This window comes from Pteropus alecto, unplaced genomic scaffold, assembly GCF_000325575.1.
Source record: "Pteropus alecto unplaced genomic scaffold, ASM32557v1 scaffold146, whole genome shotgun sequence".
NCBI classification, from domain to species: domain Eukaryota; kingdom Metazoa; phylum Chordata; class Mammalia; order Chiroptera; family Pteropodidae; genus Pteropus; species Pteropus alecto.
In genome coordinates this window covers 32,460,493-32,466,795 of record NW_006442107.1, presented here as the reverse complement: position 1 = coordinate 32,466,795, position 6,303 = coordinate 32,460,493, and the positions used below count along the sequence as shown (strand labels likewise).

At 40.7% G+C, this 6,303-nt stretch overlaps 1 long non-coding RNA gene across 1 annotated transcript in view; it reads left to right on the top strand.

Annotated features, from left to right (window-relative positions):
- LOC112469268 overlaps positions 1 to 3,911 on the top strand; it is a 76,701-nt gene extending 72,790 nt beyond the window's left edge. The window contains exon 3 of the long non-coding RNA XR_003042598.1: positions 2,712 to 3,911. This is a non-coding gene — a long non-coding RNA (uncharacterized LOC112469268). The remainder of the gene's footprint in view (positions 1 to 2,711) is intronic.
- The last annotated feature ends 2,392 nt before the right edge of the window (positions 3,912 to 6,303 follow it).

Sequence of the window (6,303 nt, the reverse complement as noted above, 5' to 3'; positions counted from 1 at the left end):
CCATCACACAGTTCTGGATTCAGTTTCTAGTTGCAGCATGAACAGCTGCATAACCTCAGACAAGTTATTTAATCTCTCTGAGCCTTGGTTCGACAACTGTTAAGAGGTAATAAATAATTGTATGTGTGAGGTATACAGCATTTAGTATGTGTTCCACAGATGTTAATTCCTTACACTCTGCTCTCTAGTGTAGGAAAAGAACTGCATCACACTGCTGTGTGGAGAAAGGAGAAAGATGCCTGAGCCAGTGCGCAGCTACATCCTCCACGAGCTTGTTGGGGCAGAGGGCCAGCGGACAAAAGGCACTGTCTATGTGGACACAGCCCTATACGCATGAAACATCAGTTAATTCAAATGCCTCCAAACACTTGATGCTTTAAGGGAGAAAATTAAGATAGTCTGAAATATGCTTATGACCAGGTGAGAAGTATTTGATTTAGCAGACATTTCTTGAGAGCTCAATCGATGTAGGGCACAGGGTCAGAGAAGTGGAGAATTATGACAAGCTGGGACAGGAAACTGGCCAAATGCAGAAGCTTCATGAACAATGGTGTGACACCTGGGCAGACAGTGAGGGGAAGAGAAGACAGAAAAGAGACAACAGAGTAAAGATTTTTGCTCCCTTACTTCATATGGCTTTATTAATAGTTTATGGCAGCTGGTTTCTGGGTAATTGGGTTTGATGGCTTAGCCTAGAGTTGATTGACATGTGAGCTGAGGGGCTCCCAGGGGAATCTTGAACTTAATTTGATCATGATGAATTTTACATGAAGTAAAGTGTTTTATGAACTGCAGGTGCCCCAGATGACTTCGGTAATGGGTTCATTTGGGGGATGTAAAGTTTGTTGTTAGAACAAGAGTGTGATGTGTAAGAAGGGTCTCGGGCTCAGAACTCTGACAGTTGACTGCAAGTCCAATTTTGCTCCTTATTATCCATGGGACTTTAGACAAACATCTTATGACTTCTAAGACAGGGCATGTGACACAGTTTTAGGATGTCCCCCTAGATATCTGCCCTGTGGTACGCACGCCCTGGATAATTTTCTCTCCTGAGTGCGGTGGGACCTGTGAATATGGTGGGACATCACACTTGTGATTATTTTACATTGTATGGCGAAGGTGAGGGGATTCTGCAGAAGTAATCAGGGTACCAAATAAGTTTATTTTGAGTTAGTAAAAGGGAGACTGTCCTGGGTGGGCCTGACCTAATCAAGAAAGCTTTTGAAAAGAGGGTCTAGAGGTCAGAGACAGGAGTCGAGAAGATTCTCCTGATTGCCTTGAAGAAGCAAACTGCCATGTTGTGAGGAAGACCACATGCTAGAGAACAGCCCCAGCTGACAACCTGCAAAATGTAGGGACTTCAGTGTGATAACCACAGGGAACTTCAGCTGTCATTTCAGGGGCAGGCCATCTTGGAGAAGATGGCAGTGGACTTGAAAGAAGACATGGATAAGATGAGGTCATAGCCCAGATGACGCTCTGACTGCAGCCTTGTGAGGTTTTGAGCAGAGGACCCAGCTAAGCCGTGCTGGACTCCTGACTCCTGGAAATGTGTTGATTTGAGATGCTAAGTTTATGGTAATTTGTTACACAGCAATTGAAAACTAACTCAGGACTTGTATTACCTACTTTGCAGGGTTGTTATGAGGCTTAGAAAAAAAGGTATGTAAAGCACCTGGCATGTAGAAGACTACTAATGAATGGTAGCTTTTAGTTACATAATCCGTAATTATCCGATTCTTTTCTTTAGGGAACATAAATCTTTCCTTTTGAATGGGTCTTGTAAAGTACTAAGAACTGTTGAGAGGATTTAATAAAATGATGTGTGTAACGTGCTGTAGTGCACAATCTGGCACACAGTAAATAGTCAGTGATAGCAGTGATGACGACAATAATGATAATGGTGACTCACAATCATGATGATGTTTATCCTGGTGAAAATTAGGCATATTTATCAATAGGACACAGATCTTCTTTTTCCTTAAAATTACTTTTCACTTGCTTCACAAGTAGCTTTTCTTGTATAAATAGCAGAGATCATTACTGAATCATACACTAAGTAGACATGAACCTTGGATATAATCTGGGCCAACTTCAGTTCACAAATGAAAACAAACAAACAACCTCCCACCCTGCCTGAACCTGAAGTAGACTTGTTCAATGCCACAGAGCAAATTAATAATGGAACCAGGACTAGAATTCAGGTATCTTAATGCCATGGCCATTTCTATAGAATCATATATTAATTTGTCTTCTGGAATTTTCTCTCTATGTAAGACTCAGTGTCATCTCAGCCCACAATGTATCAGCAGTCCCTTGTAAAACTCACTTGCACATAATTTATCAGTCATGAACATTTATTTCAAGCTGCCTCGTCTGAAGAATTTATTATTAATCTTAATTCATTGAATTAATATTTATTGAGGGCCTCCTTTGTGCTACACTTGGAATCAAATTTGTTAACCTACAGCTCTGAATCACTCTAATATTAGACCTCAATTTCATTGTAAGCCTATTCGCCCTATAAGTAGGTGCTGCTGTGACTACCATTTTATAGGTGAGGAAATCACCTATAAAAGGTGATTTAAGAAATGAACAAAAGACATAAAGAAGTTAAGGGGCTGGCTATACTAAACAACTAGTAAGTGATGGAGCTGGGATTTACAGAGTTGACTGGCTGCTACAGTGAACTTCTTTCTACTTTTAATTAGACTGCTTCCCAGAAACTGGTTTGGCATGATGATGATGATGATGATGATGATGATGATGAAGAAGAAGAAGATGAGTCAAGAATCCCTCTGTTCAGCCCCATCACTCATAATTCTGCTGGATCTGGGCTGAAGTGTCCTCAATCCTTGGTGCCAACAGTGTGACAGCTCCCAGCACTACAAGTGAGTGAGGGCAGAAGCAAATTTTACCTTCAGGAAAGTGGTTGCGTTTCAGGACCTGTTGAGGAGCTGTTCACTCTTGTCCGGAGATGCCTAGGTATTTTCCCCTTACTCCTCCACCTGCAGCTCTGAAGAGAGAAATCTTAAACCCCTTCTACTGCTGTGGTGCCAAGGCCCCGGATACAGTCTTTACACGGGTAATGCTGCCACCCAGCTGCTCTCAATTTGGTATTGAAATGGTTCTCCAGATTTTTAGTTCCTTTCTCATTGGAATTCTCCTTATTCTTTGGCGGACATCTCAGAAACTTGGTCAGACACTGACAGCAGCCTGGATCCCAGTGATTGTCCCTCTACCCCCATACCCCCACCACCAGTTATGACCATGACTCTATAGGGCTCAGCAGGGTTCTAGCTGTAAGGAAGGTTAAGCTTGTCAACAGGGACAGGTGTTTCTTGTGGTTCCCATATTTGTAGTGAAAACAGGAAATGAGCCTGCAGGAAAAGACCGTTGAAGATGGAGGAGAATCTTCAGGCCACACGAAGTACAAAGCCTGTGATTTATAAACTCTCTCCTGCCACAGGGCCCATTTTCAGGGGACACCACATGCAAGTCTTGTTTATGGATTTGGACCCACAGGAACAGGGAGAGAGCAAGCATGAGAACAACTGAGATACTCTTGCTCCATTAACTTGGGGCGGAAGACCTATGCTTTAAAAACTGCACGTTGAGATATGCAAAGTGACTGAGTTCTCTCTGCAGTGAATACATCAGAACGTACATCCATGAGTGCCAGGCAGCTAGAGAGACCAGGCTGGAGGCAAATAAAAGAGTCAAACCAAAACAGGATAGGTCAGGATCATCACTGGGACAGGCTTAAGGCTAGAATCTGCTACAGCTGGATATATCAGTTTTCCATACGTATTAGGTTTACGCTAACCATTGGCAAATTGTAGTTTGTTTATTGCATTAGTTCTTTTAAAATAATCACTATGTTGTTGTTAATAAACCCCATGTCCGAAGAACCTGTGTGGCTCATCATATCGATATGCCCACCAAGCACTGTCTGTAGACCAACTTATACACAGTGTGAGAGGGCGCTGCCATGTTCTGTACTACACGAAATTAACTTTATCTTTTTTTATGCCAGTTTATTTTTTTCATACTATATATACATAATTTTTTTAAACATTTTATTTTTTTTGTTTTCCCCCTCCCCCTGCCCTTCTGGTAACCACTAGTCTATTGTCCATGTCCATGAGTCTCTATTTGTTTGTCTTGTTTATTTGTTGCTTTTTGGTTTATATCCCACATATGTGAGATCATATGATTTTCAACCTTTTCTGTCTGGCTTATTTCACTTAGTACGATTATTTCAAGGTCCATCCACGTTGTTGCAAATGGCAGTATTTCATCTCTTATGGCTGAGTAATTTCATTGTAATTGAAATGGCAGTATTTCATCTCTTATGGCTGAGTAATTTCATTGTATATATGTACCACAGCTTCTTTAGCCAATCATCTATTGTAGGACACTTCGGTTGCTTCCATGTCCTGACCACTGTGAATAATGCTACTATGAACATCTATGTGCAAATATCTTTTCAAATACGAGTTTTCCAGTCTTTGGGGTAAATACCCAGTAGAGGGATTGCTGGATCATATGGTAGATCAATTCTTAGCTTTTTGAGGAACCTCCATACCATTTTCCATACTGGCTGTACCAATTTGCAGTCCCACCAGCAGTGTATGAGGGTTCCTATTTCTCCACATCCTCTCCAACATTTGTTATTACTTGTCCTGTTGATTATAGCCATTCTAACAGGTGTGAGATGGTATCTCATTGTGGTTTGGTTTGCATTTCCCTAATAGCTAGCGATGTTGAGCATCTTTTCATATATTTGTTGGCCAACAAAATTAACTTTAACATGTCAAATTCTTTATTGTAGTTTCTTGTCAAAAGTATTTTAAAAATAAATGATACAGTGGGGCTTATGAAAGTTTTTGATGTGGGGACATCTCATACCTGAAAAGATAGGGAGCTGTTGCCTCAGAAGGCCAGTTGAGGAGGCTCCCTGAACCAGGTAGGTCTCCACTTGGGCAGCCATCACCACCCGTAACCTATGCTGAGGACAAACTAAGCCATGCCTTGAGTTTGCATCTACATCCAACAGTTCCTTAGTAACTAGCATAGCAGTAGGTTAGGCTCCTCCCATGTCATCTGATACATCTGATCCCCATCCCAGGCCTAGAAGTTGCCAAGATAAATCATAAAAAACATAATTTTTAAATGACATAATTAAAATGAATTTATAAAATTTGTTATACAAGTAAATGGAAATATATTTTTATGTTAATGTTCAATTGATTAATTCCCTATAATACTTGTGAGAAGTAAACAGTTAAAAAAAAACCAACAACAAACACATTAGCATTGAGCCTAAATAGCTTCGGAACAAAATCAGTGCTAGCCTGCAGCAGGTGGAGTGTTGTAAGGTATAAACTGGCCCGGATGCGAGATAGTTGGAACTACCAAGAAGTTATTTTTCTTTTCAATCACCGCAGACCAAACATGAATGTGAGGAGGAGCAGTTTGCCACTCCAAAATAGCAATTTGGAGGATAGTATTTTAAGCTACTTATTTTTTAAAAATGAACAATTCAGGAAGAAACTTTAACCTTTCCCCTAACTGCCCCCCCCCAAATTTAGATAGACTTCCTGCTCCACTAAGGGAGATATCATCATAGATAACTATAGTTTAACATAAACTATTGTGTGAGAGAAAAAGAGGAACCCAACAAAGCCCCCTTTGATCAAAGTTCTCCATGTCTCATTGTTAAAGATGGCCCAGCAACCATTTATCTACCAAACATTACTTTTCTATCAGTATGTGAATTGCTTTCCTGCCCTTTGAAGCCCCAAACCACAAACCCCTTTTTCTCCTTAGCTCAAAATGGTAAAGAATCCTCAACCGTCTGATTTGTTCTCAGGTCCCATGTTCTTATGGAACTCCTGCATGTACATATGTAATAAATTTGGTCATTTTCTCCTATCAAATAGCCCTATGTCAATTTGATTACTAGACCACCCAGAAAACTTTAGAAAGGTAGGAGAAAAAAATTTTTTCCTCCCTGTTCTTATGGAACTCCTGCATGTACATATGTAATATGTACATATTCTCCTATCAAATAGCCCTATGTCAGTTTGATTACTAGACCACCCAGAAAACCTTAGAAAGGTAGGAGAAAAAATTCCCCCCCGCCAAAATGATTAATTTCTTATTATTTCTGCTCCCAGGCTGTACCTCCTATCTCCCACGCAAGCTGTTTCTCTTACTCTCCACACAGTCCATGAGGCTGTGCAGGCCCTTGACCTTTACTGAGGTTCTCTCAGTTCTGCCCTGTACCTTAAGGTCTAA